The sequence below is a fragment of the Melospiza melodia genome, chromosome 4 (genome assembly GCF_035770615.1).
Source record: "Melospiza melodia melodia isolate bMelMel2 chromosome 4, bMelMel2.pri, whole genome shotgun sequence".
NCBI lineage: Eukaryota > Metazoa > Chordata > Aves > Passeriformes > Passerellidae > Melospiza > Melospiza melodia.
The window spans coordinates 32,999,888-33,021,519 of record NC_086197.1 but is presented as its reverse complement, the minus strand read 5'-3'; positions in this window follow the sequence as shown (position 1 = coordinate 33,021,519).

Genomic DNA, 21,632 nt, shown 5'->3' with positions numbered 1-21,632 from the left:
ATCAAACCAGCCCAACTTGACACTGGTGCCACCTTGGCTCTGGGAACCATGCTGCGTAACCCGGATTCTAAGACGACAGGCAGCCACTGCCAGCCACAGGCCTCCAAACAAAATCAACGGCGCTTTTCCCTGGAAAACAAAACTCGCCTGACAACTTTTAGATGGCAGATTGCAGGAGCCAGTTGGTACCATCAAACCAGCCCAACTTGGCACTGGTGCCACCTTGGGTCTGGGAACCATCCTGCCTACTGTTGCTTTTCAGGAGCCAGCCGGTAACTTCTAGCCCTAGGCCCCCAGTCATAAACCTCGGCCCGTTTCCCTGGCACACAAATGTAAGCTACCCCGCTTCAGGATGGCAGATTGCAGGAGCCACTTTGCACCATCAAACCAGCCCGACTTGGCACTGGTGCCACCTTGGGTCTGGGAACCATCCTGCGTATCGTGTGTTCTAAGGAGCCAGCCGGCCACTCCCACCAACAGTCCCCCAAACACAAACAACGGCGCTTTTCCCTGGAAAACAAAACTGGCCTGACAACTTTTTGATGGCAGATTGCAGGAGCCACTTGGTACTATCAAACCAGCCCAACTTGGCACTGGTGCCACCATGGGTCTGGTCACCATCCTGCCTATCGTAGCTTTTCAGGAGCCAGCCGGTCACTCCCAGCCATAGGTCCCCAGACAAATACCTCGGCCCGTTTCCCTGGCAAACAAAAGTAAGCTGCCCCGCTTCTGGATGGCAGATTGCAGGAGCCACTTGGTACTATCAAACCAGCCCAACTTGGCACTGGTGCCACCATGGGTCTGGTCACCATCCTGCCTATCGTAGCTTTTCAGGAGCCAGCCGGTCACTCCCAGCCATAGGTCCCCAGACAAATACCTCGGCCCGTTTCCCTGGCAAACAAAAGTAAGCTGCCCCGCTTCTGGATGGCAGATTGCAGGAGCCACTTGGTACTATCAAACCAGCCCAACTTGGCACTGGTGCCACCTCTGGTCTGGGAACCATGCTGCGTAACACAGATTCTAAGGCGCCAGTCGGCCACTCCCAGCCACAAGCCCCCAAACACAAACAACGGCGCTATTCTCTGGCAAACAAAACTCCACTGCCCCTCTTCTGGATGGCAAATTGCAGGACGCACTTGGTACTATAAAAACAGCCCGACTTGGCACTGGTGCCACCTTGGGTCTGGGAACCATCCTGCGTATCGATCTTTTTAATGAGACAGCCGGCCACTCCCAGCCATATGCCCCCAAACACAACCCACGGCCCTTTTCTCTGGCAAACAAAACTCAACTGCACCGCTTCTGGATGGCAGATTGCAGGAGCCACTTGGTACTATCAAACCAGCCCGACTTGGCACTGGTGCCACCTTGGGTCTGGGAACCATCCAGCCTATCGTGGATTTTAAGGAGCCAGCCGGCTACTCCCAGCCACAGGCCCCAACAAAAACCTCGGCCCTTTTTTCTGGCAAACAAAACTTAGCTGCCTCACTTCTGGATGGCAGATTGCAGGAGCCACTTGGTGTAATCAAACCAGCCCGACTTGGCACTGGTGCCACCTTGGGTCTGGGAACCATCCTGCGTATCGTGGATTCTAAGGAGCCAGCCGGCCACTCCCAGCCACAGGTCCCCAAACAAAATCAACGGCGCTGTTCCCTGGAAAACAAAACACGTCTGCCAACATTTTGATGGAGTTTGCAGGAGCCACTTGGTACTATCAAACCAGCCCGACTTGGCACTGGTGCCACCTTGGGTCTGGGAAACATCCTGCGTATCGTGGATTCTAAGGAGCCAGCCGGTTACTCCCAACCATAGGCCCCCAGACAGAAAGCTCTGCCCGTTTCCCTGGCAAACAAAAGTAAGCTGCCCCGCTTCTGGATGGCAGATTGCAGGAGACACTTGGGACTATCAAACCAGCCCAACTTGGCACTGGTGCCACCTTGGATCTGGGAACCATGCTGTGTATCGTGGATATTCAGGGGCCAGCCGGCCACTCTCAGCCATATGTCCCCAAACAGAAACCTCGGCCCGTTTCTCTGGCAAACAAAACTCAACTGCCCCTCTTCTGGATGGCAAATTGCAGGATGAACTTGATACTAAAACCGCAGGCCGACTTGGTAGTGGTGACACCTTGGGCCTGGGAACCATCATGCGTATCGAGCATTTTAAGGAGCCAGCCGGCCACTCCCAGCAATATGCCCCCAAAAACAATCCACGGAATTTTTCTCTGGCAAACAAAAATCAGCTGCCCCGCTTCTGGATGGCAGATTGCAGGAGCCACTTTGCACCATCAAACCAGCCCGACTTGGCACTGGTGCCACCTTGCATCTGGGAACCATGCTGCCTAGCGTGGATTTTCAGGAGCCAGCCGGCCACTCTCAGCCATAGGCCCCCATACAAAACCCACGGCCCGTTTCCCTGGCAAACAAAATTAAGCTGCCCCGCTTCTGGATGGCAGATTGCAGGACGCACTTGGTAGTATCAAACCAGCCCGACTTGGCACTGGTGCCACCTTGGGTCTGGGAACCATGCTGCGTATCATGGATTTTCAGGAGCCAGCCGTCCACTGCCAGCCACAGGCCCCGAAACACAAACAACAGCCTTTTTCTCTGGCAAACAAAATTCAGCTGCCCCGCTTCTGGATGGCAGATTGCAGGAACCACTTGGTACTAACAAACCAGCCCGACTTGGCACTGGTGCCACCTTGGGTCTGGGAACCATCCTGCGTATCGTGGATTCTAAGGAGCCAGCTGGCCACTCCCAGCCACAGGCCCCCAAACACACACAACGGTGCTTTTCCCTGGAAAACAAAACTCGCCTGCCAAACATTTGATGGCAGATTGCAGGAGCCACTTGGTACTATCAAACCAGCCCAACTTGGCACTGGTGCCACCATGGGTCTGGTAAACATCCTGCCTATCGTAGCCTTTCAGGTGCCAGCCAGCCACCCCCAGCCAGAGGCCCCTAGACAAATATTTCGGCCCGTTTCCCTGGCAAACAAAAGTAAGCTACCCCGCTTCTGGATGGCAGATTGCAGGAGCCACTTTCCACCATCAAACCAGCCCAACTTGGCACTGGTGCCACCTCTGGTCTGGGAACCATCCTGCCTATCGTGGATTTTCAGGGGCCAGCCGGCCACTCTCAGCCATATGCCCCCAAAAACAAACCACGGCCCTTTTCTCTGGCAAACAAAACTCAACTGCCCCTCTTCTGGATGGCAAATTTTAGGACGCACTTTGTACTACGAAAACCGCCAAACGTGGCACTGGTGCCACCTTGTGTCAGGGAACCATCCTGCATATCGAGCTTTTTAAGGGGCCAGCCGGCCACGCCCAGCCATATACCCCCAAAAACAAACCACGGACCATTTCTCATGGAAACAAAAATCCGCTGCCCCGCGTCTGGATGGCAGATTGCAGGAGCCACTTTGCACCATCAAACCAGCCCGACTTGGCACTGGTGCCACCTTGGGTCTGGGAACAATTCTGCATATCGTGGATTCTAAGGAGCCAGCCGGCCACTCCCAGCCACAGGCCCCCAAACACAAACAACGGCGCTTTTCCCTGGAAAACAAAACTCGCCTGCCAGCTTTTTGATGGCAGATTGCAGGAGCCACTTGGTACTATCAAATCATCCCAACTTGGCACTGGTGCCACTATGGGTCTGGGAACCATCCTGCCTATTGTAGCATTTCAGGAGCCAGCCGGTCACTCCCAGCCATAGTCCCCCAGACACAAACCTCGGACCGTTTCCCTGGCAAACAAAATTTGGCTGCCCCGATTCTGGATGGCAGATTGCAGGAGCCACTTGGTAGTGTCAAACCAGCCCGACTTGGCACTGGTGCCACCTTGGGTCTGGGAACCATCCTGCGTATCGTGGATTCTAAGCAGCCACCTGGCCACTCTGAGCCACAGGCGCCCAAACAAAAACAACGGCGCTTTTCCCTGGAAAACAAAACTCGCCTGCCAACATTTTGATGGCAGATTGCAGGAGCCACTTGGTACTATCAAACCAGCCCAACTTGGCACTGGTGCCACCATGGGTCTGGTCACCATCCTGCCTATCGTAGCTTTTCAGGAGCCAGCCGGTCACTCCCAGCCATAGACCCCCAGACACAAACCTCGGCCCGTTTCCCTGGAAAACAAAAATAAGCTGCCCCGATTCTGGATGGCAGATTGCAGGAGCCACTTGGTGCTATCAAATCAGCCCAACTTGGCACTGGTGCCACCATGGGTCTGGTAAACATCCTGCCTATCGTAGCTTTTCAGGAGCCAGCCGGTTACTCCCTGCCATAGGCCCCCAGACACAAACCTCGGCCCGTTTCTCTGGCAAACAAAAGTAAACTGCCCCGCTTTTGGATGGCAGATTGCAGGATGCATTTGGTACTATCAAACCTGCCCGACTTGGCCCTCGTGCCACCTTGGCTCTGGGAACCATGCTGCGTAACGTAGATTCTACGAGGACAGGCGGCCACTCCCAGCCACAGGCCTCTAAACAAAAACAACGGCGCTTTTCCCTGGAAAACAAAACTCGCCTGACAACTTTTTGATGGCAGATTGCAGGAGCCACTTGGTACTATCAAACCAGCCCAACTTGGTACTGGTGCCACCATGGGTCTGGTAACCATCCTGCCTATCGTAGCTTTTCAGGAGCCAGCCGGTCACTCCCAGCCATAGGCCCCCAGACAAATATCTCGGCCCGTTTCCCTGGCAAACAAAAGTAAGCTGCCCCGCTTCTGGATGGCAGATTACAGCAGCCACATGGTACTATCAAACCAGGCCAACATGGCACTGGTGCCACCTTGGCTCTGGGAACCATCCTGCCTATCGTGGATTTTCAGGGGCCAGCCGGCCACTCTCAGCCATATGCCCCCAAACACATACCACGGCCCTTTGCTCTGGCAAACAAAACTCAACTGCCCCTCTTCTGGATGGCAAATTGCAGGACGCACTTGGTACTACGAAAACAGCCCGACTTGGCAGTGATGCCACCTTGGGTCAGGGAACAATCCTGCGTATCGATCTTTTTAAGGAGCCAGCCGGCCACGTCCAGCCATATACCCCCAAAAAAAAACCACGGAACTTTTCTCCAGCAAACAAAAATCCGCTGCCCCGCGTCTGAATGGCAGATTTCAGGAGCTATTTAGTATTATCAAAAAAGCCCGACTTGGCACTGGTGCCACCATGAGTCTGGTAACCATCCTGCCTATCGTAGCTTTTCAGTAGCCAGCCGGTCACTCCCAGCCATAGGCCCCCAGACACAAACCTCGGCCCGTTTCCCTGGGAAACAAAAGTAAGCTGACCCGCTTCTGGATGGCAGATTGCAGGAGCCACTTGGTACTATCAAACCAGCCCAACTTGGCACTGGTGCCACCTTGGCTCTGGGAACCATCCTCCGTATCCTGGGTTCAAAGGAGGCAGCCGGCCACTCCCAGCCACAGGCCTCTAAACAAGAACAACGGCGCTTTTCCCTGGAAAACAAAAGTCGCCTGACAACTTTTTGATGGCAGAATGCAGGAGCCACTTGGTACTATCAAACCAGCCCAACTTGGCACTGGTGCCACCATGGGTCTGGTCACCATCCTGCCTATCGTAGCTTTTCAGGAGCCAGCCGCTCACTCCCAGCCATAGGCCCCCAGAAAAATATCTCGGCCGGTTTCCCTGGCAAACAAAAGTAAGCAGCCCCGCTTCTGGATGGCAGATTGCAGGAGCCACATGGTACTATCAAACCAGGCCAACATGGCACTGGTGCCTCCTCTGGTCTGGGAACCATCCTGCGTATCGTGGATTCTAAGGAGCCAGCTGGCCACTCCCAGCCACAGGCCCCCAAACACAAACAACGGTGCTTTTCCCTGGAAAACAAAACTCACCTGCCAACTTTTTGATGGCAGATTGCAGGAGCCACTTGGTACTATCAAACCAGCCCAACTTGGCACTGGTGCCACCATGGGTCTGGTCACCATCCTGCCTATCGTAGCTTTTCAGGAGCCAGCCGGTCAGTCCCAGCCATAGGTCCCCAGACACAAACCTCGGCCCGTTTCCCTGGCAAACAAAAGTAAGCTACCCCGCTTCTGGATGGCAGATTGCAGGAGTCACTTTGCACCATCAAACCAGCCCGACTTGGCACTGGTGCCACCTCTGGTCTGGGACCCATCCTGCGTATCGTGGATTCTAAGGAGACAGCTGGCCACTCCCAGCCACAGGCCCCCAAACACAAACAACGGCGCTTTTCCCTGGAAAACAAAACTCGCTTGCCAACTTTTTGATGGCAGATTGCAGGAGCCACTTGGTACTATCAAACCACCCCAACTTGGCAACAAGTGGTTCCTGCAATCTGACATCCAGAAGCGGGGCAGCTTACTTTTGTTTGCCAGGGAAACGGGCCGAGGTTTGTGTCTGGGGACCTATGGCTGGGAGTGGCCGACTGGCTCCTTAAAATCCACGATACGCAGCATGGTTCCCAGACCAGAGTTGGCACCAGTGCCAAGTCGGGCTGGTTTGATAGTACAAAGTGGCTCCTGCAATCTGCCATCCAGAAGCGGGGCAGCTTACTTTTGTTTGCCAGGGAAACGGGCCGGGCTTTCTGTCTCGGGGCCTATGGCAGGGAGTGACCGGCTGGCTCCTGAAATGCTACAATAGGCAGGATGGTGACCAGACCCATGGTGGCACCAGTGCCAAGTTGGGCTGGTTTGATAGTACCAAGTGGCTCCTGCAATCTGCCATCAAAAACTTGGCAGGCGAGTTTTGTTTTCCAGGGAAAAGCGCCATTGTTTGTGTTTGGGGACCTGTGGTTGGGAGTGCCCGGCTGGCTCCTTAGAAACCACGATACGCAGCATGGTTACCAGACAAGAGGTGCCACCAGTGCCAAGTTGTGCTGGTTTGATACTACCAAGTGGTTCCTGCAATCTGCCATCCAGAAGCGGGGCAGCTTACTTTTGTTTGCCACGGAAACGGGCCGTTGTTTGTGTTTGGGGGCCTGTGGCTGGGAGTGGCCGACTGGCTCCTTAGAATCCATGATACGCAGGATGGGTCCCAGACCAGAGGTGGCACCAGTGCCAAGTCTGGCTGGTTTGATAGTACCAAGTGGCTCCTGCAATCTGCCATCCAGAAGCGGGGCAGCTTACTTTTGTTTGCCAGGGAAACGGGCTGAGGTTTGTGACTGGGGACGTATGGCTGGGAGTGACCGGCTGGCTCCTGAAAAGTTACGATAGGCAGGATGGTGACCAGACCCATGGTGGCACCAGTGCCAAGTTGGGCTGGTTTGATAGTACCAAGTGGCTCCTGTAATCTGCCATCAAATAGTTGGTAGGCGAGTTTTGTTTTCCAGGGAAAAGCGCCGTTGTTTGTGTTTGGGGGCCTGTGGTAGGGAGTGGCCGGCTGGCTAATTAGAATCCACGATACGCAGGATGGTTCCCAGACCAGAGGTGGCACCAGTGCCAAGACGGGCTAGTTTGATGGTGCAAAGTGGCTCCTGCAATCTGCCATCCAGAAGCGGGGTAGCTTACTTTTGTTTGCCAGGGAAACGGGCCGAGGTTTTTCTCTGGGGGCCTATGGCGGGGAGTGACCGGCTGGCTCCTGAAAAGATAAGATAGGCAGGATGGTGACCAGACCCATGGTGGCACCAGTGCCAAGTTGGGCTGATTTGATAAAACCAAGTGGCTCCTGCAATCTGCCATCAAAAAGTTGGCAGGAGAGTTTTGTTTTCCAGGGAAAAGCGCCGTTGTTTGTGTTTGGGGGCCTGTGGCTGGGAGTGGCCGGCTGGCTCCTTAGAATCCACGATACGCAGGATGGTTCCCAGACCCAAGGTGGCACCAGTGCCAAGTCGGGCTAGTATGATGGTGCAAAGTGGCTCCTGCAATCTGCCATCCAGAAGCGGGGCAGCTTACTTTTGTTTGCCAGGGAAACGGTCCGAGCTTTGTGTCTGGGGGCCTATGGCTGGGAGTGACCGGCTGGCTCCTGAAAAGCTACGATAGGCAGGATGGTGACCAGACCCATGGTGGCACCAGTGCCATGTTCGGATGGTTTGATAGTACCAAGTGGCTCCTGCAATCTGCCATCAAAATGTCGGCAGGCGAGTTTTGTTTTCCAGGGAAAAGCGCCGTTGTTTGTGTTTGGGGGCCTGTGGCTGGGAGTGGCCGGCTGGCTCCTTAGAATCCACGATACGCAGGATGGTTCCCAGACCAGAGGTGGCACCAGTGCCAAGTCGGGCTGGTTTTATAGTACCAAGTGCGTCCTGCAATCTGCCATCCAGAAGCGGGGCAGCTTACTTTTGTTTGCCAGGGAAACGGGCCGAGCTTTGTGTCAGGGGGCCTATGGCTGGGAGTGACCGGCTGGCTCCTGAAAAGCTACGATAGGCAGGATGGTGACCAGACCCATGGTGGCACCAGTGCCATGTTCGGCTGATTTCATAGTACCAAGTGGCTCCTGCAATCTGCCATCAAAAAGTCGGCAGGCGAGTTTTGTTTTCCAGGGAAAAGCGCCGTTGTTTGTGTCTGCGGGCCTGTGGCTGGAGTGACCGGCTGGCTCCTTAGAATCCACGATACGCAGCATGGTTCCCAGACCCAAGGTGGCACCAGTGCCAAGTCGGGCTGGTTTGATAGTACCAAGTGGTTCCTGCAATCTGCCATCAAAAAGTTGGCAGGCGAGTTTTGTTTTCCAGGGAAAAGCGTCGTTGTTTGTGTTTGGGGGCCTGTGGCTGGGAGTGGCCGGCTGGCTCCTTAGAATCCACGATACGCAGGATGGTTCCCAGACCCAAGGTGGCACCAGTCCCAAGTTGGGCTGCTTTGATAGTACCAAGTGGTTCCTGCAATCTGCCATCCAGAAGCGGGGCAGCTTACTTTTGTTTGCCAGGGAAACGGGCCGAGGTTTGTGTCTGGGGGCCTATGGCTGGGAGTGACCGGCTGGCTCCTGAAAGGCTACGATAGGCAGGATGGTGACCAGACCCATGGTGGCACCAGTGCCAAGTTGGGCTGGTTTGATAGTACCAAGTGGCTCCTGCAATCTGCCATCAAAAACTTGGCAGGCGAGTTTTGTTTCCCAGGGAAAAGCGCCGTTGTTTGTGTTTGGGGGCCTGTGGCTGGGAGTGGCCGGCTGGCTAATTAGAATCCACGACAGGCAGGATGGTTCCCAGACCAGAGGTGACACCAGTGCCAAGTCGGGCTAGTTTGATGGTGAAAAGTGGCTCCTGCAATCTGCCATCCAGAAGCGGGTTAACTTACTTTTGTTTGCCAGGGAAAAGGGCCGAGGTTTTTGTCTGGGGGCCTATGGCTGGGAGTGACCGGCTGGCTCCTGAAAAGCTACGATAGGCAGGATGGTGACCAGACCCATGGTGGCACCAGTGCCTAATTGGGCTGGTTTGATAGTACCAAGTGGCTCCTGCAATCTGCCATCAAAAAGTTGGCAGGCGAGTTTGTTATCCAGGGAAAAGCGCCGTTGTTTTTGTTTGGGGGCCTGTGGCTGGGAGTGGCCGGCTGGCTCCTTAGAATCCAAAATACGCAGGATGGTTCCCAGACCTGAGGTGGCACCAGTGCCAAGTTGGGCTGGTTTGATTGTAGCAAATGGTTCCTGCAATCTACCATCCAGAAGCGGGGCAGCTTACTTTTGTTTGCCAGGGAAACGGGCCGAGCTTTGTGTCTGGGGGCCTATGGCTGGGAGTGACCGGCTGGCTCCTGAAAAGCTACGATAGGCAGGATGGTTCCCAGACCCATGGTGGCACCAGTGCCAAGTTGGGCTGGTTTGATAGTACCAAGTGGCTCCTGCAATCTGCCATCAAAAAGTTGGCAGGCGAGTTTTGTTTTCCAGGGAAAAGCGCCGTTGTGTGTGTTTTGGGGCCTGTGGGTGGGAGTGGCCAGCTGGCTCCTTAGAATCCACGATACGCAGGATGGTTCCCAGACCCAAGGTGGCACCAGTGCCAAGTCGGGCTGGTTTGTTAGTACCAAGTGGTTCCTGCAATCTGCCATCCAGAAGCGGGGCAGCTGAATTTTGTTTGCCAGAGAAAAAGGCTGTTGTTTGTGTTTCGGGGCCTGTGGCTGGCAGTGGATGGCTGGCTCCTGATAATCCATGATACGCAGCATGGTTCCCAGACCCAAGGTGGCACCAGTGCCAAGTCGGGCTGGTTTCATAGTACCCAGTGGCTCCTGCAATCTGCCATCCAGAAGAGGGGCAGTTGAATTTTGTTTTCCAGAGAAAAGGTCCGTGGTTTGTGTTTGGGGCCTATGGCTGAGAGTGACCGGCTGGCTCCTGAAAAGCTACGATAGGCAGGATGGTGACCAGACCGATGGTGGCACCAGTGCCAAGTCGGGCTGGTTTGATAATACTAAATAGCTCCTGCAATCTGCCATCCAGACGCGGGGCAGCGGATTTTTGCTTGCTGGAGAAAAGTTCCGTGGGTTTTTTTTGGGGGTATATGGCTGGACGTTGCCGGCTGACTCCTTAAAAACATCGATACGCAGGATGGTTCCCTGACCCAAGGTGGCATCACTGCCAAGTCGGGCTGTTTTCGTAGTACCAAGTGGCTCCTGCAATTTGCCATCCAGAAGAGGGGCAGTTGAGTTTTGTTTACCTGAGAAAAGGGCCGTGGTTTGTGTTTTGGGGCATATGGCCGAGAGTGGCCGGCTGGCGCCTGAAAATCCACGATAGGCAGGATGGTTCCCAGAGCCAAGGTGGCACCAGTGCCATGTTGGCCTGGTTTGATAGTACCATGTGGCTCCTGCAATCTGCCATCCAGAAGCGGGGCAGCTTACTTTTGTTTGCCAGGGAAACGGGCCGAGGTATTTGTCTGGGGGCCTATGGCTGGGAGTGACCGGCTGGCTCCTGAAAAGCTACGATAGGCAGGATGGTGACCAGACCCATGGTGGCACCAGCGCCAAGTTGGGCTGGTTTGATAGTACCAAGTGGCTCCTGCAATCTGCCATCAAAAAGTTGGCAGGCGAGTTTTGTTTTCCAGGGTAAGGCGCCGTTGTTTTTGTTTAGAGGCCTGTGGCTGGGAGTGTCCGCCTGTCCTCTTAGAATCTACGTTACGCAGCATGGTTCCCAGAGCCAAGGTGGCACCAGTGCCAAGTTGGGCTGGTTTGATAGTAGCAAGTGGTTCCTGCAATCTGCCATCCAGAAGAGGGGCAGCTTACTTTTGTTTGCCAGGGAAACGGGCCGAGGTATTTCTCTGGGGGCCTATGGCAGGGAGTGACCGGCCGGCTCCTGAAAAGCTAAGATAGGCAGGATGTTTACCAGACCCATGATGGCACCAGTGCCAAGTTGGGCTAATTTGATACTACCAAGTGGCTCCTGCAATCTGCCATCAAAAAGTTGGCAGGGGAGTTTTGTTTTCCAGGGAAAAGCGCCGTTGTTTGTGTTTGGGGGCCTGTGGCTGGGAGTGGCCGGCTGGCTCCTTAGAATCCACGATACGCAGCATGGTATCCAGACCCAAGGTGGCACCAGTGCCAAGTTTTGCTGGTTTGATAGTGCCAAGTGGTTCCTGCAATCTGCCATCCAGAAGCAGGGCAGCTTACTTTTGTTTGCCAGGGAAACGGGCCGAGGTTTTTGTCTGGGGGCCTATGGCAGGGAGTGACCGGCTGGCTCCTGAAAAGCTACGATAGGCAGGATGGTGACCAGACCCATGGTGGCACCAGTGCCAAGTTGGGCTGATTTGATAGTACCAAGTGGCTCCTGCAATCTGCCGTCAAAATTTGGCAGGCGAGTTTTTATTTTCCAGGGAAAAGCGCCGTTGTTTGTGTTTGGGGGTCTGTGGCTGGGAGTGGCCGGCTGGCTCCTTAGAATCCACGATACGCAGGATGGTTCCCAGACCCAAGGTGGCACCAGTGCCAAGTCGGGCTAGTATGATGGTGCAAAGTGGCTCCTGCAATCTGCCATCCAGAAGCGGGGCAGCTTACTTTTGTTTGCCAGGGAAACGGTCCGAGCTTTGTGTCAGGGGGCCTATGGCTGGGAGTGACCGGCTGGCTCCTGAAAAGCTACGATAGGCAGGATGGTGACCAGACCCATGCTGGCACCAGTGCCATGTTCGGCTGATTTCATAGTACCAAGTGGCTCCTGCAATCTGCCATCAAAAAGTCGGCAGGCGAGTTTTGTTTTCCAGGGAAAAGCGCCGTTGTTTGTGTCTGCGGGCCTGTGGCTGGAGTGACCGGCTGGCTCCTTAGAATCCACGATACGCAGCATGGTTCCCAGACCCAAGGTGGCACCAGTGCCAAGTCGGGCTGGTTTGATAGTACCAAGTGGTTCCTGCAATCTGCCATCAAAAAGTTGGCAGGCGAGTTTTGTTTTCCAGGGAAAAGCGTCGTTGTTTGTGTTTGGGGGCCTGTGGCTGGGAGTGGCCGGCTGGCTCCTTAGAATCCACGATACGCAGGATGGTTCCCAGATCCAAGGTGGCACCAGTCCCAAGTTGGGCTGGTTTGATAGTACCAAGTGGTTCCTGCAATCTGCCATCCAGAAGCGGGGCAGCTTACTTTTGTTTGCCAGGGAAACGGGCCGAGGTTTGTGTCTGGGGGCCTATGGCTGGGAGTGAGCGGCTGGCTCCTGAAAGGCTACGATAGGCAGGATGGTGACCAGACCCATGGTGGCACCAGTGCCAAGTTGGGCTGGTTTGATAGTACCAAGTGGCTCCTGCAATCTGCCATCAAAAGTTGGCAGGCGAGTTTGTTATCCAGGGAAAAGCGCCGTTGTTTTTGTTTGGGGGCCTGTGGCTGGGAGTGGCCGGATGGCTAATTAGAATCCACGATACGCAGCATGGTTCCCAGAGCCAAGGTGGCACCAGTGCCAAGTTGGGCTGGTTTGATACTACCAAGTGCGTCCTGCAATCTGCCATCCAGAAGCGGGGCAGCTTACTTTTGTTTGCCAGGGAAACGGGCCGAGGTTTTGTCTGGGGGCCTATGGCAGGGAGTGACCGGCTGGCTCCTGAAAAACTACGATAGGCAGGATGGTGACCAGACCCATGGTGGCACCAGTGCCAAGTTGGGCTGGTTTGATAGTACCAAGTGGCTCCTGCAATCTGCCATCAAAAAGTTGGCAGGCGAGTCTTGTTTTCCAGGGAAAAGCGCCGTTGTTTTTGTTTGGGGGCCTGTGGCTGGGAGTGGCCGGTTGGCTCCTTAGAATCCAAAATACGCAGGATGGTTCCCAGACCTGAGGTGGCACCAGTGCCAAGTTGGGCTGGTTTGATTGTAGCAAATGGTTCCTGCAATCTACCATCCAGAAGCGGGGCAGCTTACTTTTGTTTGCCAGGGAAACGGGCCGAGCTTTGTGTCTGGGGGCCTATGGCTGGGAGTGACCGGCTGGCTCCTGAAAAGCTACGATAGGCAGGATGGTGACCAGACCCATGCTGGCACCAGTGCCATGTTCGGCTGATTTCATAGTACCAAGTGGCTCCTGCAATCTGCCATCAAAAAGTCGGCAGGCGAGTTTTGTTTTCCAGGGAAAAGCGCCGTTGTTTGTGTCTGCGGGCCTGTGGCTGGAGTGGCCGGCTGGCTCCTTAGAATCCACAATACGCAGCATGGTTCCCAGACCCAAGGTGGCACCAGTGCCAAGTTGGGCTGGTTTGATAGTACCAAGTGGTTCCTGCAATCTGCCATCAAAAAGTTGTCAGGCGAGTTTTGTTTTCCAGGGAAAATCGCCGTTGTTTTTGTATGGGGGCCTGTGGCTGGGAGTGGCCGGCTGGCTCCTTAGGATCCACGATACCCAGGATGGTTCCCAGACCAGAGGTGGCACCAGTACCAAGTCGGGCTGGTTTGATAATAACAAGTGGATCCTGCAATCTGCCATCCAGAAGCGGGGCAGCTTACTTTTGTTTGCCAGGGAAACGGGCCGAGCTTTGTGTCTGGGGGCCTATGGCTGGGAGTGACCGGCTGGCTCCTGAAAAGCTACGATAGGCAGGATGGTGACCAGACCCATGGTGGCACCAGTGCCAAGTTGGGCTGGTTTGATAGTACCAAGTGGCTCCTGCAATCTGCCATCAAAATGTTGGCAGGCGAGTTTTGTTTTCCAGGGAAAAGCGCCGTTGTGTGTGTTTTGGGGCCTGTGGGTGGGAGTGGCCAGCTGGCTCCTTAGAATCCACGATACGCAGGATGGTTCCCAGACCCAAGGTGGCACCAGTGCCAAGTCGGGCTGGTTTGTTAGTACCAAGTGGTTCCTGCAATCTGCCATCCAGAAGCGGGGCAGCTGAATTTTGTTTGCCAGAGAAAAAGGCTGTTGTTTGTGTTTCGGGGCCTGTGGCTGGCAGTGGATGGCTGGCTCCTGAAAATCCATGATACGCAGCATGGTTCCCAGACCCAAGGTGGCACCAGTGCCAAGTCGGGCTGGTTTCATAGTACCCAGTGGCTCCTGCAATCTGCCATCCAGAAGAGGGGCAGTTGAATTTTGTTTTCCAGAGAAAAGGGCCGTGGTTTGTGTTTGGGGCCTATGGCTGAGAGTGACCGGCTGGCTCCTGAAAAGCTACGATAGGCAGGATGGTGACCAGACCCATGGTGGCACCAGTGCCAAGTCGGGCTGGTTTGATAATACTAAATAGCTCCTGCAATCTGCCATCCAGACGCGGGGCAGCGGATTTTTGCTTGCTGGAGAAAAGTTCCGTGGGTTTTTTTTGGGGGTATATGGCTGGACGTTGCCGGCTGACTCCTTAAAAACATCGATACGCAGGATGGTTCCCTGACCCAAGGTGGCATCACTGCCAAGTCGGGCTGTTTTCGTAGTACCAAGTGGCTCCTGCAATCTGCCATCCAGAAGAGGGGCAGTTGAGTTTTGTTTACCAGAGAAAAGGGCCGTGGTTTGTGTTTGGGGCATATGGCTGAGAGTGGCCGGCTGGCGCCTGAAAATCCACGATAGGCAGGATGGTTCCCAGAGCCAAGGTGGCACCAGTGCCATGTTGGCCTGGTTTGATAGTACCATGTGGCTCCTGCAATCTGCCATCCAGAAGCGGGGCAGCTTACTTTTGTTTGCCAGGGAAACGGGCCGAGGTATTTGTCTGGGGGCCTATGGCTGGGAGTGACCGGCTGGCTCCTGAAAAGCTACGATAGGCAGGATGGTGACCAGACCCATGGTGGCACCAGCGCCAAGTTGGGCTGGTTTGATAGTACCAAGTGGCTCCTGCAATCTGCCATCAAAAAGTTGGCAGGCGAGTTTTGTTTTCCAGGGTAACGCGCCGTTGTTTTTGTTTAGAGGCCTGTGGCTGGGAGTGTCCGCCTGTCCTCTTAGAATCTACGTTACGCAGGATGGTTCCCAGAGCCAAGGTGGCACCAGTGCCAAGTTGGGCTAATTTGATACTACCAAGTGGCTCCTGCAATCTGCCATCCAGAATCGGGGGTGCTTACTTTTGTTTTCCAGGGAATCGGGCCGAGGTTTGTGTCTAAGGGTTTATGGCTGGGAGGGACCGGCTGGCTCCTGAAAAGCTACGATAGGCAGGATGGTGACCAGACCCATGGTGGCACTAGTGCCAAGTTGGGCTGGTTTGATAGTACCAAGTAGCTCCTGCAATCTGCCATCAAAATGTTGGCAGGCGAGTTTTGTTTTCCAGGGAAAAGCGCCGTTGTTTGTGTTTGGGCGCCTGTGGCACGGAGTGGCCGGGTGGCTGCTTAGAATCCACGATACGCAGGATGGTTCCCAGACCCAAGGTGGCACCAGTGCCAAGTCGGGCTGTTTTGACACTACCAAGTGGCTCCTGCAATCTGCCATCCAGAATCGGGGCAGCTTAATTTTGTTTGCCAGGGAAACGGTCCGAGGTTTGTGATGGGGGCCTATGGCTGGGAGTGACCGGCTGGCTCCTGAAATGGTACAATTGGCAGGATGGTCCCCAGACCCATAGTGGCACCAGTGCCTAGTTGGGATGATTTGATAGTGCCAAGTGGCTCCTGCAATCTGCCATCAAAAAGCTGGCAGGCGAGTTCTGTTTTCCAGGGAAAAGCGCCGTTGTTTGTATTTGGGGGCCTGTGGCTGGGAGTGGCCGCCTGGCGCCTTAGAATCTACGTTACGCAGCATGGTTCCCAGACCCAAAGTGGCACCAGTGTCAAGTTGGGCTGGTTTGATAGTACCAAGTGGCTCCTGCAATCTGCCATCCAGAAGCGGGGTAGCTTACTTTTGTTTGCCAGGGAAACGGGCAGAGCTTTCTGTCTGGGGGCCTATGGTTGGGAGTAACCGGCTGGCTCCTGAAAAGCTACGATAGGCAGGATGGTTCCCAGATCCAAGATGGCACCAGTGCCAAGTCGGGGTGGTTTGATGGTGCAACGTGGCTCCTGCAATCTGCCATCCTGACGCGGGGCAGCGGATTTTTGTTTCCAAGAGAAATGGTCCGTGGTTTGTTTTTGGGGCTATATGGCTGGGCGTGGCCTGCTGGCTCCTTAAAAAGCTACGATAGGCAGGATGGTTCCCTGACCCAAGGTGGCAGCAGTGCCAAGTCGGGCGTTTTTCGTAGTACAAAGTGCGTCCTAAAATTTGCCATCCAGAAGAGGGGCAGTTGAGTTTTGTTTACCAGAGAAAAGGGCCGTGGTTTGTTTTTGGGGGCATATGGCTGATAGTGGCCGTCTGGCACCTGAAAATCCACGATAGGCAGGATGGTTCCCAGACCAGAGGTGGCACCAGTGCCAAGTCGGGCTGGTTTGATAGTACTAAATAGCACCTGCAATCTGCCATGCAGAAGCGGGGCAGCTTACTTTTGTTTGCCAGGGAAACGGGCCGAGGTTTGTGTCTGGGGGCCTATGGCTGGGAGTGACCGCCTGGCTCCTGAAAAGCTACGATAGGCAGGATGGTTACCAGACCCATGGTGGCACCAGTGCCAAGTTGGGCTGGTTTGATAGTACCAAGTGGCTCCTGCAATCTGCCATCAAAAAGTTGTCAGGCGAGTTTTGTTTTCCAGGGAAAAGCGCCGTTGTTTGTGTTTGGGGGACTGTTGGTGGGAGTGGCCGGCTGGCTCCTTAGAACACACGATACGCAGGATGGTTCCCAGACCCAAGGTGGCACCAGTGCCACGTCGGGCTGGTTTGATGGTGAAAAGTGGCTCCTGCAATCTGCCATCCTGAAGCGGGGTAGCTTACTTTTGTGTGCCAGGGAAACGGGCCGAGGTTTATGACTGGGGGCCTAGGGCTAGGAGTGACCGGCTGGCTCCTGAAAAGCAACAATAGGCAGGATGGTTCCCAGACCCAAGGTGGCACCAGTGCCAAGTTGGGCTGGTTTGATGGTACCAACTGGCTCCTGCAATCTGCCATCTAAAAGTTGTCAGGCGAGTTTTGTTTTCCAGGGAAAAGCGCCGTTGATTTTGTTTGGAGGCCTGTGGCTGGCAGTGGCTGCCTGTCGTCTTAGAATCCGGGTTACGCAGCATGGTTCCCAGAGCCAAGGTGGCACCAGTGCCAAGTTGGGCTGGTTTGATGGTGCAAAGTGGCTCCTGCAATCTGCCATCCAGAAGTGCTGTAGCTTACTTTTGTGTGCCAGGGAAACAGGCCGAGGTTTGTGTCTGGGGGCCTATGGCTGGGAGTGACCGGCTGGCTCCTGAAAAGCTACGATAGGCAGGATGGTGACCAGACCCATGGTGGCACCAGTGCCAAGTTGGGCTGGTTTGATAGTACCAAGTGGCTCCTGCAATCTGCCATCAAAAAGTTGGCAGGTGAGTTTTGTTTTCCAGGGAAAAGCGCCATTGTGTGTGTTTTGGGGCCTGTGGCTGGGAGTGGCCAGCTGGCTCCTTAGAATCCACGATACGCAGGATGGTTCCCAGACCCAAGGTGGCACCAGTGCCAAGTCGGGCTGGTTTGTTAGTACCAAGTGGTTCCTGCAATCTGCCATCCAGAAGCGGGGCAGCTGAATTTTGTTTGCCAGAGAAAAAGGCTGTTGTTTGTGTTTCGGGGCCTGTGGCTGGCAGTGGACGGCTGGCTCATGAAAATCCATGATACGCAGCATGGTTCCCAGACCCAAGGTGGCACCAGTGCCAAGTAGGGCTGGTTTCATAGTACCCAGTGGCTCCTGCAATCTGCCATCCAGAAGAGGGGCAGTTGAGTTTTGTTTTCCAGAGAAAAGGGCCGTGGTTTGTGTTTGGGGCCTATGGCTGAGAGTGACCGGCTGGCTCCTGAAAAGCTACGATAGGCAGGATGGTGACCAGACCCATGGTGGCACCAGTGCCAAGTCGGGCTGGTTTGATAATACTAAATAGCTCCTGCAATCTGCCATCCAGACGCGGGGCAGCGGATTTTTGCTTGCTGGAGAAAAGTTCCGTGGGTTTTTTTGGGGGTATATGGCTGGACGTTGCCGGCTGACTCCTTAAAAACATCGATACGCAGGATGGTTCCCTGACCCAAGGTGGCATCACTGCCAAGTCGGGCTGTTTTCGTAGTACCAAGTGCGTCCTGCAATTTGCCATCCAGAAGAGGGCAGTTGAGTTTTGTTTACCAGAGAAAAGAGCCGTGGTTTGTGTTTTGGGGCATATGGCTGAGAGTGGCCGGCTGGCGCCTGAAAATCCACGATAGGCAGGATGGTTCCCAGAGCCAAGGTGGCACCAGTGCCATGTTGGCCTGGTTTGATAGTACCATGTGGCTCCTGCAATCTGCCATCCAGAAGCGGGGCAGCTTACATTTGTTTGCCAGGGAAACGGGCCGAGGTATTTGTCTGGTGGCCTATGGCTGGGAGTGACCGCCTGGCTCCTGAAAAGCTACGATAGGCAGGATGGTGACCAGACCCATGGTGGCACCAGTGCCAAGTTGGGCTGGTTTGATAGTACCAAGTGGCTCCTGCAATGTGCCATCCAGAAGCGGGGTAGCTTACTTTTGTTTGCCAGGGAAACGGGCAGAGATTTCTGTCTGGGGGCCTATGGTTGGGAGTAACCGGCTGGCTCCTGAAAAGCTACGATAGGCAGGATGGTTCCCAGATCCAAGCTGGCACCAGTGCCAAGTCGGGGTGGTTTGATGGTGCAAAGTGGCTCCTGCAATCTGCCATCCTGACGCGGGGCAGCGGATTTTTGTTTCCAAGAGAAATGGTCCGTGGTTTGTTTTTGGGGCTATATGGCTGGGCGTGGCCTGCTGGCTCCTTAAAAAGCTACGATAGGCAGGATGGTTCCCTGACCCAAGGTGGCAGCAGTGCCAAGTCGGGCGTTTTTCGTAGTACAAAGTGCGTCCTAAAATTTGCCATCCAGAAGAGGGGCAGTTGAGTTTTGTTTACCAGAGAAAAGGGCCGTGGTTTGTTTTTGGGGGCATATGGCTGATAGTGGCCGTCTGGCGCCTGAAAATCCACGATAGGCAGGATGGTTCCCAGACCAGAGGTGGCACCAGTGCCAAGTCGGGCTGGTTTGATAGTACTAAATAGCACCTGCAATCTGCCATGCAGAAGCGGGGCAGCTTACTTTTGTTTGCCAGGGAAACGGGCCGAGGTTTGTGTCTGGGGGCCTATGGCTGGGAGTGACCGGCTGGCTCCTGAAAAGCTACGATAGGCAGGATGGTTACCAGACCCATGGTGGCACCAGTGCCAAGTTGGGCTGGTTTGATAGTACCAAGTGGCTCCTGCAATCTGCCATCAAAAAGTTGGCAGGCCAGTTTTGTTTTCCAGGGAAAAGCGCCGTTGTTTGTGTTTGGGGGACTGTGGGTGGGAGTGGCCGGCTGGCTCCTTAGAACACACGATACGCAGGATGGTTCCCAGACCCAAGGTGGCACCAGTGCCACGTCGGGCTGGTTTGATGGTGAAAAGTGGCTCCTGCAATCTGCCATCCTGAAGCGGGGTAGCTTACATTTTTGTGCCAGGGAAACGGGCCGAGGTTTATGACTGGGGGCCTAGGGCTAGAAGTGACCGGCTGGCTCCTGAAAAGCAACAATAGGCAGGATGGTTCCCAGACCCAAGGTGGCACCAGTGCCAAGTTGGGCTGGTTTGATGGTACCAACTGGCTCCTGCAATCTGCCATCTAAAAGTTGTCAGGCGAGTTTTGTTTTCCAGGGAAAAGCGCCGTTGATTTTGTTTGGAGGCCTGTGGCTGGCAGTGGCTGCCTGTCGTCTTAGAATCCGGGTTACGCAGCATGGTTCCCAGAGCCAAGGTGGCACCAGTGTCAAGTTGGGCTGGTTTGATAGTACCAAGTGGCTCCTGCAATCTGCCATCCAGAAGCGGGGCAGCTTACTTTTGTTTGCCAGGGAAACGGGCTGAGGTATTTGTCTGGGGACCTATGGCTGGGAGTGACCGGCTGGCTCCTGAAAAGCTACGATAGGCAGGATGGTTCCCAGACCCAAGGTGGCACCAGTGCCAAGTCGGGCGGTTTTCGTAGTAAAAAGTGCGTCCTAAAATTTGCCATCCAGAGGAGGGGCAGTTGAGTTTTGTTTACCAGAGAAAAGCCCGTGGTTTGTTTTTGGGGGCATATGGCTGATAGTGGCCGTCTGGCCCCTGAAAATCCACGATAGGCAGGATGGTTCCCAGACCAGAGGTGGCACCAGTGCCAAGTCGGGCTGGTTTGATAGTACTAAATAGCACCTGCAATCTGCCATCAAAAAGTTGGCAGGTCAGTTTTGTTTTCCAGGTAAAAGCGCCGTTGTTTGTGTTTGGGGGACTGTGGCTGGGAGTGGCCGGCTGGCTCCTTAGAACACAGGATACGCAGGATGGTTCCCAGACCCAAGGTGGCACCAGTGCCAAGTCGGGCTGGTTTGATAGCACCAAGTGGCTCCTGCAATCTGCCATCCAGAAGCGGGGCAGCTTACTTTTGTTTTCCAGGGAAACGGACCGAGGTTTTTTTCTGGGGGCCTATGGCTGGGAGTGACCGGCTGGCTCCTGAAAAGCTACGATAGGCAGGATGGTGACCAGACCCATGGTGACACCAGTGCCAAGTTGGGCTGGTTTGATAGTACCAAGTGGCTCCTGCAATCTGCCATCAAAAAGTTGGCAGGCGAGTTTTGTTTTCCAGGGAAAAGCGCTGTTGTGTGTATTTTGGGGCCTGTGGCTGGGAGTGGCCAGCTGGCTCCTTAGAATCCACGATACGCAGGATGGTTCCCAGACCCAAGGTGGCACCAGTGCCAAGTCGGGCTGGTTTGTTAGTACCAAGTGGTTCCTGCAATCTGCCATCCAGAAGCGGGGCAGCTGAATTTTGTTTGCCAGAGAAAAAGGCTGTTGTTTGTTTTTCCGGGCCTGTGGCTGGCAGTGGACGGCTGGCTCCTGAAAATCCATGATACGCAGCATGGTTCCCAGACCCAAGGTGGCACCAGTGCCAAGTAGGGCTAGTTTCATAGTACCCAGTGGCTCCTGCAATCTGCCATCCAGAAGAGGGGCAGTTGAGTTTTGTTTTCCAGAGAAAAGGGCCGTGGTTTGTGTTTGGGGCCTATGGCTGAGAGTGACCGGCTGGCCCCTGAAAATCCACGATAGGAAGGATGGTTCCCAGATCCAAGGTGGCAGCAGTGCCATGTTGTGCTGGTGTGATAGTCCCAAGTGGCTCCTGCAATCTGCCATCCAGAAGTGGGGCAGCTGAATTTTGTTTGCCAGAGAAAAAGGCTGTGGTTTTTGTTTGGGGGCCTATGGCTGGGAGTGGCCGGCTGGCTCCTGAAAATCCATGATACGCAGCATGGTTCCCAGACCCAAGGTGGCACCAGTGCCAAGTGGGGCTGGTTTCACAGTGTCAAGTGCCTCCTGCAATCTCCCATCCAGAAGCGGGGCAGCTGAGTTTTGTTTGCCTGTGAAACGGGCCGTTGTTTTTGATTG